At 41.5% G+C, this 13,468-nt stretch overlaps 2 pseudogenes; both read left to right on the top strand.

The window, feature by feature from the left end:
* Positions 1 to 1,248: 1,248 nt before the first annotated feature.
* Positions 1,249 to 3,401, top strand: LOC146379847 (uncharacterized; annotated as a pseudogene).
* A 184-nt stretch (positions 3,402 to 3,585) lies between these two features.
* LOC146379846 (uncharacterized) lies at positions 3,586 to 12,863 on the top strand (annotated as a pseudogene).
* The last annotated feature ends 605 nt before the right edge of the window (positions 12,864 to 13,468 follow it).

Here is a 13,468-nt window from a genome sequence, read left to right as displayed (position 1 = left end):
GGTTTGCCAATTATCTATGAAGCCCACATCGTTTCTGGGACACCACTCAGACAGCCAGCAATTTAAGGAGAACATGCGGCTAAACATGTCACTCCTGGTCTGATTGGGGATTACTCAGCACTGTTGTTGAAATTTGGTCCATTGATGAGGTTATGGACGCTTAGGTTTGAATGTAAACACAGTTACTTTAAAAGATGTGCCAGACACTTGAAAAGCTTCAAAAATATTTGTCAAACTTTGTCAACACGTCATCAGATGTATCAGGCTTATCTTTTAGCAGGGCAAGAATGCCGTGAACTGCTGCAAGTGAAGGAGAGCTGTGTGTTTTATCCCAACCTCTACAGACACACACTCAGATATCTTTTTTACATGTACACATATACATGGGCGATCCCCCATCACAGTCCGATCTGCTCTGCACCAACTGTGTGCAGAACAGATGTGACCCAGAGGAAAACCGCCCAGGGCTCTTAGCACATCCTTTATTTATACTTCAAGCAAGTTTCCAAGGAAGTAGGAGTGGCATGTTCAGAATACAAAAACATTTCCATAAAAGGAGAGACCTTTAGCTTGTCTGTTGAAACAGGAGATAGCTTGGTATGTATAGATCTCAAAACATGTCCATAAAAGGAGAGAGAGAGAGAGAGAGACCGTTAACTCAGGAGGTAGTATCGTATGTCACCGCATTCCTCTACACATCTGGTTCCACTTTCCTTTCCTGTGGTGGTTCCAATTCACAAGCTCTCCTTATTTTAAATGAAGCTACAACTAAACAATAATCACAAAATTAAAAATCTTTCATCAGTGACAAAGGACAGTCTTGGGTTACAGTGTATCAACATTAATGACCTGCCTGATTTCTATCCTTTGGTATCATACATTCTTGAAGGATACCGAGTCATTCCACTAAAGCATAGTATTGTGGCAAAATAATGTCCAACTAATAGCTCACTTCTCACTGTAAATAGTTTAACATTAATATAAGTGTTACCTGATCCATACCCTGCTCCATCAAGTGCATGAACTGTATGTGATTTTCTATTTTGTTTGGAGGTGGCATTTCTTCTTCAGTGCAAGTATGAGTGACTCAGAGCGAACCTTCCTAGATGTCGCCATCACAGAAGTCCTACCTGAACTTCAAGCTGTGAACAAAAACATCCTGGAAGAGCACTTGCAGTCCATTGGAGTTGAGACAAGTGATGATCTACGCTTCGTAACGGAGGCAGATTTGATGACAGCATTAAGACTTGTACAAGCAAGAAAGCTTCTTTCTGCTTGGAAACAGAAATGTAAGTAAAAACAACAAACAACTATTCAAAATCAAAAGTAGAGATGGTCATGAACAGACATACAGTGTGAATCATAATTGTATTTTTTTTGTAATTTAAAGACCAAACTCCAGAGAACAGCTCGCTATCATCTGTGGAAGCCTCATCAACCCAGTCGCTGTCATTGCTCTCTGTTTCACCCCAAAGTCTATCGTCGACCTCCTCCAGCAGCCCAGGATGTGACACACAATGGGATGACAACTTTGAAATTCCATGGAGTAAACTTCCTGCAGAAGTGATGCATTTTCTTGAGAGGGGGAAAAGGCCTCGCCCAAAACTGAGGAGGCAAATGGTCCGGATTGTTGTGACTGAGATGATGGGAAAATGCCCTCATGTAGGTAGAAAACATTCAATTGACGTTGCAAAAAAAATGGTGGCAAAATATCCCAATTCTCTGCAAGATTTAATAGAGGGTGATATTGTTGGCGCAGGCTACCTTTCACTTGTCAAACAGTTGCAGAACAGAATTGAAAATGTAAGGCGCACTTCAACACCCAAAATAAGAAAAAGAAAACATCAGACTGACTCAGACCACACAGACGAGATCCCTTTAGAAGAAAGAGCAGCCATGCAGGATACATACGGGTGCATTAAATGGAATGTAGAATTTCTGCCTCTTGAAGAAACTCCAGAGAGCCAACAGCAAAAGATGGAAAAACTCAAGGTGATGTTCCAGCAAGCTGACGCCAATCCAGAAGAGGTAAAAAGTCTAATGAAGTCCACTTACTACACACAACGTCAACATGTCAATCAGGGGAAAAGTATCAAATGCCTTAGAGAGATGTGACCGTTTTGGTTTGATGAACTTGGCATGTCTGTCCACTTCAAGGAACTTACTGGGATTGACCTCAAAGAGACATTCACACAAAATTTGGATTTGAAGGGGAAAAGGCTTCTGGACTACTTGACCACAGTTGCTGTCAGCAAAAGCAAGGTGTTCCTTCAGACTTATGCAAGGCTTCAGAGGATGCGGGGACCGCAGAGTGGCTGCTCAGATGATGTGAAAGAGATGGTCCTGCTTCTGCTCAGCTACTTTGAAGAGAAGGAGGAGTCCATGCTTCTCTGTGTTGAAGATACATGTCTGGCAGATGAGGTACAACTGGAGCAAGTGCCTCTGACACCCACTATTATTGTGTGTGGTAAGTCTGTTTCATAGCTCTCTCTCTCTCTCTTTTTTTTAAGTGCACTTTTTATAGAATGTCATGTGACTGCCGTGTTTATTGATATAACCTGTTAAATAATTTGTTCACAGGACAGTCCTGCTATTCCTCAAGAAGATACATGCTGAGTATTGTTCGGAACCTCGTCAGCACAAACATATCCTCCTTCATTTCTGCACTGTGCCTCATGTTCGGGAGCTACTACAATTTTAACATCCATTATCCATCTGAGCTGGCTTCCACTTTAGAGTTTCTTCAGAGGTGAGCAAATATGGCTTTGTTATTTCTCATAACTGAGACTCTGGGATCTGGAGTCTGGCTTTGATGTGGTTGGAGTCCAGGTCTGGCTCTGAGTCTCGGTCGGCTTTGGAGCCGGATTCAGTTGTTTTTTTGTTTTGTTTTTTTGGGGGGGTTTTTTGGGTTTTTTTTGTTTGTTTGTTTTTTTAATAAAATAACAGTCTGAATCCGGGTCCAAGCCTGGCCGAGACTCAGGGCTAGACCAAGCGTCAGCTGACGTCTGACTACCTATAACCTTTGCTTTGGATTTTAAAAATGCTAAAGTGTGACATATCACTGCAAAAGACACCCGTGAAGGGTGCCAATACTTTTGACCATGCATTGTTCACGTCCCCACAGCATTTTGGTTATACTTTGTCTTGAATCTGGTCATGGCCATGACTGTGTATATATACGTATATACTTAATTTTTACTTACTTTGTACTTGTATTTTAACTGATCAATTATAAAAATGCTTAATAAACTTTTATATGATTTTTATTCTACAGGTGTTTCTTCTCCATAAACCCAGAAAAAGGAACCAAAGTAGAGAACAAAAACTCAAAGCGTCGTCTCAGTGTGAACCCTCGAGTCCTCACCCTGATTCAGGATCTCACCGACCACGAGTGGCGCTAAGCCTAAATCTTGACTATCTGTGGACTGTTAGTTTTACTTTGCTAATTATGTTCCACAATGTGTACTGAAACCTTTTACTGGTCAAATGCATGAAGCCAATTCATGAAGATGTTCTTGCTTGGAAGGAATGTTCTTTATAAAAATTTAAAAAAAAGTTTTCCTGATGTGTTTTCTGACCAAGGCCATGGTTGTGGTGACGGCAGGGTGCGTGTTGCGTTGCATGGTGATTATGATCATTTTTGGCACAATATGTGATTTTTGTTTTAAAGTTTTAACAGGTTATTTAACTTTTTCTGGTAGAGGGTCTAACAAATGCTTGTTTCATGAACATGGTTCTTGCTTTGCAGCTTATATAGCCTATATTTTGATTGAATTGTGTAGTTGCTGTGTGCCTTCCATATTGTGTTAGTTGGAAAAAATGCATCCAATTGCTGTCATTTGGCTAATCTGGCTGCAAAATAAATTTCCCAAAAGTGATATTTTCCTCTCTTGTGTTTTCTCAAGATGTATTTTTGCATGTTTGGGTGTAGGTGTAGCAGTAATAAATTTGCTGGTTTATGGTTAAAATTTTACATTAAAACATAAAATATACAGCATAGTAATAGATTTTATGTATAATATACAGAGCAGCTCCATTTAATATGCACAGTTTCACCGTTCTACCATTTTAAATTAGTTTTTTGTTCGATATTTCCCTGTTAATTTTACAATTTATGGATCCACAATAGGCATTTATTACTTGTAAAAGATACAGGAAATAGTCTATTTATATATAACATCAATGTGTGAAATTAACTTCTTTTTTCTGTAGATTTAACAGTTTTAATGTGAGTTTCATTCACTGTAAATCAATTTACATATTGCATCTGTAAAGCGATATACTGTGCTGCTGTGTTTTTTACAGGAAGTCCCTGGTAACCCCAGCTGCCAGCGTTTTCCTGTAAAAACAGCACTTTTTTTTTTACAGTGTAGCTGCATTTACTGCCTTTGCAGCAATTTTGTCTTTGGGAGCGCTTTTGTGGTAAGTTTTATTTTTTCTGAAACCTTATTTTTCCTTTGTAATACGAATTTTTATCGTCATAAATGTAGAATTGTTGCAGGCATTTAAAACTGCACGCATGACGTGTTTTTTTTTTTTGTTTTTTTAATCCATGACGCCTAATGTAAAAATAGGGTTCCAGTGTATGGTCTTGGTGGCATTGGCCCCAAAGTGTGTTTTGCATGAGTTGTGCTAATAAGCTCACATTTAGTATAACACATTATTAGTCCCAGCAGAAGCGCACACTAAAGCTAAGCCCTGCTCATACATTCCTAATCTCTTACTACTTTAAAAGAAGTGTTTAGCAGGCGTTTCTAGAGTGCTAAACAGATTTGCAGTTTATAAACTGTAGTGGTGTGCGATACTGCATATTTTGGTATCGATCCGATACCAAGTAAATACGGGCCAGTATCGCCGATACCGATACTTTTAAATAAATAAGGTGGATGCCTCATTGAATTGCTAAATCGCAATTAATTTTCATGACCTTAAGTGTTTTTTGTGATTTTTCCTTTTGTATTATTAATTACTTAAAACCCAGGACATAATTAGGAGAAATAATTTATTTATAATTAAATAAAAAATGCTTTATTATTGTGGCGGGCCGTGGTCTGCGATGCTGCTGCATCTACAATCATGCCTCACCGGCTTAAAACCTGTGCGCTGCTTGTGCTGTTGTTGTTTTTGGTGTTGATGTGTACAGCTGGCAGCAGGAGGGCAGCAGCCGTTGAATGTAGGCTACTGTTACAGCAACCGGGTGATCACTGTAAGGGTGGACAGCGCGCGGCTCGGGGTGAGCCGGAGGCTGGCGCGCCAGCGGGACCTGCCAAGCTGGAGATGGAGGTTGAGGTGTGCGGGGGTCCTGCCTGAGGGCGGCATGCTGTCCGCTTCGGCACGCAGGCTGCATGGTCCTGCCGATGGTCCGGGCCGATTCCCTCGCCTGCTCGCGGGGTGGGGTGAAGCAGGCGATGGGGGTATGTGGCAGGGCGTGTTCTGCGATGCCGCTGCAGGTTTGGTGGTGGTGATGTGTACGGCTGCCAGCGGGAGAGCTGCAGCCGTTGAATGTACTGTTACAGCAACCGTGTGATTATTGTAAGAATAAATGATGCGGCGAAGCATGAAAATGCCATCGGGTCTGCCGTGGTGGCGATCTTTTTTTTTTTTTTTTTTTTGATCTTAAGTGCACGCAAACCAGTAAACAAATGAAAACAAATACTGTTGATAAACTATAATACAAAAATTACAATTAAAATTCTCAACAACAAAAACAATTGTTAAAAATATAATTAATATGTAAACAACTTAATAACCCCAAAAGTGTCTAAGTCACGTGACGTGTCAGCACAACACCGAAACATAAGGTGGGGGGGCAGCAAAGTGTGCCTGCTCTCCGCTGACACAGGAGCGGCGAGTCCAGCGACCTGGCTGTTTTGTTTTTGCCGAAAGCACAGCATAGCAAACAAGCAGAACTCAAAGTAAAGAATCGATCTAACCAGGCTAGTGTCGATCCGATCCCGATCCCAACTTGGGATCGATACTATCGATATTTGGATCGATCCGCCCACCACTAATAAACTGCCTTATGGATAAATTGTTGAATCTTTGTTGCACTGCTGCGCTGCTTAGCTAACTCATTTGCCAACTGGTGGAGCTTGAAAGCTATGTTTAGTTCTCTGGAATTGTACATATTAAAACTGGGGCATCAATATTGTAGGCACAGGATGATATATACAAAAGCAGTGATCAATCATAATATAATTAGGCGGTAGAACTTGGTTTGGGTTGCAAATAGTTGCGTATACAAGTAGGAATGTTGAATCTTCTGAACTATTAAGTTGTTGTGCCTGGTCTATTTCAGGTTAACTTGAGGGTGAACCCATCAATAATATATTTACCAAACAGTTTTTTTCTCTCTTATTTTATTCTGAACCCCAGTGTACATTAGAAAGACTTAGTTATAGTCTTCTTTTTCTGTCAGGGCTGGGTCTGTGGCCCAGCATTTTGAGTTTATTTTTGATTTTATATTGAAATAAGGTGAAATTCCTGTGTTGTTATTATTAGTTAAGGTTTAGTTGAGTTCTGGGTTAGTTATGTTTCATCTGTCACCTTGGTTATGTGACTTGTCTATTCTCTGTACGGTCGGTCTTGTCTTCTGTGTTTTACTTTTATGTCCATGCCCTCATTCCCCTAATCTGTTTCCTTGAGTCTCCACTTCAGTTTGGTGTCTCCCCATGTATTTCTGCGTGTTCCATGTTCTATTTGTCAAGCTTGTGTTGTCTTGTCTACGTCCCTTTCTTGTTTCTGTTTTACTGTGAAGAGTCTGGCGTTCCATGTTCAGTTTGTTTTGTTGTACTTACCCTGTGGCATTCAGGTTCATTTGTGTCAGCTGTGTTTCCCCGGGTGTTTCCACTTCCCTCTTTTCCCTTTTACGTATTTAAGTCCTCCGTCTTCGTCTGTTCAGTGTCTATTTATCTTCATGTCAAAGTCACAGAATTTCTGCTACTCCTCAGGTTCATGTTCATGCTCATGTTTAGACTTTTTTCACTTTTATGTTTGCATGTCCCTGTTAAGTTTCATGTTCTTGTCTCTCATTATTGTTTTCATAGTTAGTTTAGGTTTTCCCCAGTTTAGGTTTTAGTTTATTTTCGCCCTAGTTTCACCTTGCCTTGCTTTTATGTTTTTGGACATCACCCTGAAATAAATGGCTTGTTTTTGGTTTTTTTTGAAGAGTCAGTTCTGTCTCTCATTCGTCTGCTTTTGTGTCCGCTCCATAAACACACCAGTAATCCCTGCATGACATTTTCCTTGTTGTTCCAGTTTTAATATGGTGTTTGTGACTCTTTGTCTAGTTTGTATATCTATGTGATGGTATTAGCAAATTTTTAAAAAGTGGTTGTTGTTAGAGCACCTGTATGTATACAGTGTTTGATAACTGATTATGTCAAAAAGTGACAAAACGCTGGACAATAACGTATTATAACTATTTCTTTCTCTCTCTTTTCAGGTTAAGGCTGAAACTCCTTGCTGGTGTAGAAAGATACTATTTTGGTATGTTGATTGCTAAAAATGAGAAAAAAAACACTGACAGCACTTCCACAGTTACTTTTCTGTAGAACACAAGTAAAAAAAAAAATCATACAATGGCCTTCAAGTGCAAACTTTGTGATCTTATCTTTGGAAAACAGATAAAGGTGCTTGAGCACTATTACATCATAGCAATGTTTCTAGTGGGCCCACAGTAGTATATGTCCCAGTATTGCAGAGCTCGAGAGTATGTTCAAAAATACTGATATTCTTGATAAAATCAAAGAAGCTAAACAATCACCACCTGGGGTGTACATGTCCTATACAGATGGGACATATTTTAAAGAGAACCAGTTTCTGTCAGCAACCGGAGAGCTGAGGTTGTCACTGATTTTGTATGTGGATGACATTGAGCTAGCCAATCCTTTAGGCATAGCTAGAAAGATCCACAAACTTACTGCAGTGTATTGGTTACTTGCCAATCTACCAAGTAAGTACGGGTCAAGCCTACATGTTATACAACTAGCTTTGCTGTGCAAAGTTTCTGACCTGCAGAAGCATGGTTATTAAAATGTTCTTTCCCCTTTGTTGAAAGATTTGCAAACTCTGGAGCAGGAGGGCCTTGTGGGAATAAAGAAAATATTTTACTGCTACATATAGCTTTCATCATTAACATTGCATTAAAACGTTCATTAAAAGCTACTGGCATTAGATTAATACTTTATTACAGGTGCGGCTATAATCATTTTCTACACAAATTGCATTGTGCTCATGAAGAGTTGATGCTCAGTCTATTTAAAGGTCTTAAGCTTCGTTTGGCGTGATGTCCCGACAATCCATGGTGTAAGTGACTTGGAGCAACAGAAGGTTAAAAAGGCATACACGCTTACAAACACAAATCATTAAAAAGATAGGCCAGGCCAAAGGCCTGGAATTCTTTTAGCTTCTAACTGCATTTGAGTTTGCCTAGTAACAGGTGACAGAAGAGGAGTCGAGAAGATTGCAAGCCCACAGGGACCATCTGGAGGGTGAAACAAATTGCCATGTATGGAAGAATGTGATAGAACGAGGAACTTCTCTGTCTGTTTTTAGCTTTTTAATTGACCATTTACTGTAACTGATGGATGTCATATTCTTGTTAACGCATGAAGGGGTGGAACCCCGATGTATTAAAAGCAGTCTGAAGTGTATTTTTGGGCGAAGATCTATGCTGATGTGTTGCAGTGTACATCTTCCCACGCGTGTGTTCAATAAACTCATTGTTTGACTTCACTCTTCTGGGCCAGTGTTGGTTTGTTCTTATCCTCAATATTTAGAATTCGGGACAGCCTCTTCATAGAAACCCTTGGTGAATGCATCAAGGGTTCTGTGCTCTTTGTGGCAGCTGATAATTTAGCTGCTCGTGGCCTTGCAGGCTTTGTCCAGTCTTTCAGAGCACATCATTTTTGCAGATTCTGCTGTTGCACTGCAGATCAGATGCAGACCACTGAAGTTTCTGAAGGTGAATTCACCATGAGATCTTCTTGTGGAAAAAACTGTACAAGAAGATAATTTAAACCATGTCGGTTTAAGAGATGATTGTCCCCTCAGAAAAGCACTGCAGCACTTTCATCCCATCACTGTTTTCCCACCAGATACTGCACGATCTTTTTGAAGGGATTGTGCCTGTGGAGTTGGCGCTGTGCATCGGAGAACTGATTCGGCGAAAATATTTTTCTTTGGAATATCTAAATACAAAAACCCGCACATTTCCATACCAGCACTCAGACAGACTTGATAAACCCCAACCGATTCCCAAGAATTTTGCATCCAAGCTAAGCATTGGGGGAAACGGGAATGAAAACTCCACCTTGTTGAGATTACTTCCCACCATAAGTGGTATTAAAGTCCCTGAGCAAGATGAAGTATGGGCTCCTTGATGGATCTCAAAGAAGTTGTACAGCTTGTATTGTCTCCATCTTTCACAGAAGAATCTATTCAGTACCTGCAAACCAAAATAAAGGAGCACAGCCAAGGCCTCAAAACAGTGTTTCCTGATTTTAAGCTCAAACCCAAGCATCACTACATTGAGCATTATCCTGAGCTAACAAAGCACTTCGGTCCTTTGATTAACCTGTGGATCATGAGATTTGAGGGAAAACATCGTTTTTTCAAAGGAGTGATTCAGGATACAAAGAACTTAAACACTTGCAACCAGGAATCAGCATATGATGGATATCACCTCAATGGACCCTTGTTTTTCAAACCGCAAGCACAAGCTTCAAGCGTCACCTGTGTCCAAGTTGCAACTTTGCCTCAAGTAGCACAAGTAGCACTCTAGAAACGCCTGCTAAAGACTTCTTTTAAAGTAGTAAGAGATTAGAAATGTATGAGCAGGGCTTAGCTTTAGTGCGCGCTTCTGCTGGGACTAATAATGTGTTATACTAAATGTGAGCTTATTAGCACAACTCTTGATTTTATCAAGACTAAGACAGACAGCCAAAACATATACACCTCCCTAAATGGAACAGAGTATGCAAATGGAATGTTTGTCTCTGCAGGCCAGACTGGAGGACTTCCAACATTCAGCATTGTGAGAAAACTGACTTCATTCTCACGTCCAGAATCTGTGGATCAGCTAAAAGACATTTATTTAAGTTAAAACTTGACTATGACTTTAGCTTATCATACGAAGACCCAGACTTTGACAGGCAGCTTTGTTCACTTCTAGATATTGAGGAGCTTCCACAGAAAGCTGTTGTAAAAGTTGTTAGACCAGAGAGTGATGATAGTTCAGTAGCATCAGATGACACAATAATACTACCCCATGCCATGACTCCAGACAGGGTTGAAAGATGGCCTCAGGATTTCCCAATTCCTACATTTTCCTATGAGGTAGAACTCATACTTGGTGAGGGTGATGTTGCTTATGAGAGAACAGGAAAGCCTCTCAAGTTGTCTAGGGGACAAATGCATGACATTCTTGAAACTCTTGCAGCTAAAATACATACAGTGGGGCAAAAAAGTATTTAGTCAGCCACCGATTGTGCAAGTTCCCCCACTTAAAATGATGACAGAGGTCAGTAATTTGCACCAGAGGTACACTCCAACTGTGAGAGACAGAATGTGAAAAAAAAAATCCATGAATCCACATGGTAGGATTTGTAAAGAATTTATTTGTAAATCAGGGTGGAAAATAAGTATTTGGTCACCTCAAACAAGGAAAATCTCTGGCTCTCACAGACCTGTAACGTCTTCTGTAAGAAGCTTTTCTGTCCCCCACTCGTTACCTGTATGAATGGCACCTGTTTGAACTCATCATCTGTATAAAAGACACCTGTCCACAGCCTCAAACAGTCAGACTCCAAACTCCGCCATGGCCAAGACCAAAGAGCTTTCGAAGGACACCAGGAAAAGTATTGTAGACCTGCACCAGACTGGGAAGAGTGAATCTACAATAGGCAAGCAGCTTGGTGTGAAAAAATCAACTGTGGGAGCAATCATCAGAAAATGGAAGACATACAAGACCACTGATAATCTCCCTCGATCTGGGGCTCCACGCAAGATCTCATCCCGTGGGATCAAAATGATCATGAGAACGGTGAGCAAAGATCCCAGAACCACACGGGGGGACCTGGTGAATGACCTGCAGAGAGCTGGGACCACAGTAACAAAGGCCACCATCAGTAACACACTACAACGGCAGGGAATCAAATCCCGCAGTGCCAGACGTGTGCCGCTGCTGAAGCCAGTGCATGTCCAGGCCCGTCTGAAGTTTGCCAGAGAGTACATGGATGATACAGCAGAGGATTGGGAGAATGTCATGTGGTCAGATGAAACCAAAGTAGAACTTTTTGGTATAAACTCAATTCGTCGTGTTTGGAGGAAGAAGAATACTGAGTTGCATCCCAAGAACACCATACCTACTGTGAAGCATGGGGGTGGAAACATCATGCTATGGGGCTGTTTTTCTGCCAAGGGGACAGGACGACTGATCCGTGTTAAGGACAGAATGAATGGGGCCATGTATCGTGAGATTTTGAGCCAAAACCTCCTTCCATCAGTGAGAACTTTGAAGATGAAACGAGGCTGGGTCTTCCAACATGACAATGATCCAAAACACACCGCCCGGGCAACAAAGGAGTGGCTCCGTAAGAAGCATTTGAAAGTCCTGGAGTGGCCTAGCCAGTCTCCAGACCTCAACCCCATAGAAAATCTGTGGCGGGAGTTGAAAGTCCGTGTTGCTCGGCGATAGCCCCAAAACATCACTGCTCTCGAGAAGATCTGCATAGAGGAATGGGCCAAAATACCAGCTACTGTGTGTGCAAACCTGGTAAAGACCTATAGTAAACGTTTGACCTCTGTTATTGCCAACAAAGGTTATGTTACAAAGTATTGAGTTGTATTTTTGTTATTGACCAAATACTTATTTTCCACCCTGATTTACGAATAAATTCTTTACAAATCCTACCATGTGGATTCATGGATTTTTTTTTCACATTCTGTCTCTCACAGTTGAAGTGTACCTCTGGTGCAAATTACTGACCTCTGTCATCATTTTAGGTGGGGGAACTTGCACAATCGGTGGCTGACTAAATACTTTTTTGCCCCACTGTAGTTTCAAAGCATATCCCAGTGATCGGGACATATCAGTGGTAGCTGAAGCTCTTGTCACTAAGCATCCTTGTCTAAAGGAGCCTGGATCACAGACAGGCTGGTATGGGTGGAAAAATAGCCTAGTTTAAGATGGGGAAATATCGTGCTAAATTGAGTCGGGCTGGATTTCAAGAGGTAGCTTTGAATTCTGGACAGAGAAGTAGAAATGACCTAGACAAGCAGTCACCACACACTGACATTAAAAGGCCTAAAAAGGCAGAAGTAAATTTTCTGCCGAATTTCCCAAGGGGTGAAGATGCTGTTAGCCTTGAGCAGCTAAGACTACAGATTGTGGATGAAGTCAAGAACAGTGAAAAGAATCACGTCCTGATTAAAAAGCTGATGCATACCACATTTGCCTTGCGACACAAAGAGATCATCAGTGATGACCTACCAGTAGGTGACATCCTGGATCGCTGGCCTGCTCTGAAATTGGAATCTCAGGTAAGAAGGTTTCCTTAGATAATGCATATAACAAGATGTATATTATATTGATTTCTGTTATGTGGCCTGTCTGAATTAATACAAATTAGGCCATGGTAGTGTAAGGATTTTGATGTATTTTGCAAAGATTTGTAGACTAATCGTAACTTGTAAATTTATTTTGTGTGTTCAGATCTGTGCAGAATTTCACAGAATTAAAAACCTCTACCTAAAGAACCACTTTTATGCTGTGTTGGACCAACATGCCCCCCGGCAGCTTATTCAGAAAGAAAGCTGCTGGCACAGGGAAAGTGTCTGATGTTCTGTCTCCGCTCTTCTGAACCTATGATCTCCAGGTAGGTGGGGTTTTGTCTTGTTTTTTCAGATTTATTTAATTTGATCTATTTTTAACTGCTTGTAACACAGGACCCACGCACACACGACTGGTTAATGCTTAGACTGTCTTTTATTGAGAAATAATCTGCGGTTTTTGGCACCCGCCTGGGATGCAGCCACTCCGACTCTCTCCCAGCATTATCTGCTCCTTCTCACTGCGGACACACATAAGACACATCTCCCTCATTAAAACAGTCCTGTACACCTGTTCCCTCCCCGCCTCCGTGCCGCCCAGAGAGCTCACTGTGTCACCCCTCCTCTGCAGCAGGCCGGCAAACCATGCCCCCGCCACAGCTTCCCCACCGCCCGACTGAGGCCAGGGCCACTCAAGCCCGAGCCTACTCCCCCTCCCCAGCCTGTGCAGCTTTGCTCTCAGGTCCAGAACGTATTGAATTTCATTCTTGGCGGGGCTCAACCCTTCCTCCCAGTTTTCTTTAATCAGGTCGAGCACCTCCCGTGGCCGTCTACCATATAGTAATTCAAAGGGAGAAAATCCCGTGGAGGCCTGGGGTACCTCCCGCACTGCAAACAACAGAGGGTCTAGCCAGCG

This window comes from Perissodus microlepis, chromosome 9 (genome assembly GCF_051167445.1).
Source record: "Perissodus microlepis isolate ML-2025 ecotype Zambia chromosome 9, ASM5116744v1, whole genome shotgun sequence".
Lineage (NCBI taxonomy): Eukaryota > Metazoa > Chordata > Actinopteri > Cichliformes > Cichlidae > Perissodus > Perissodus microlepis.
The sequence above is the reverse complement of the archived record's forward strand: the minus strand, read 5'-3'. Positions and strand labels throughout refer to the sequence as shown.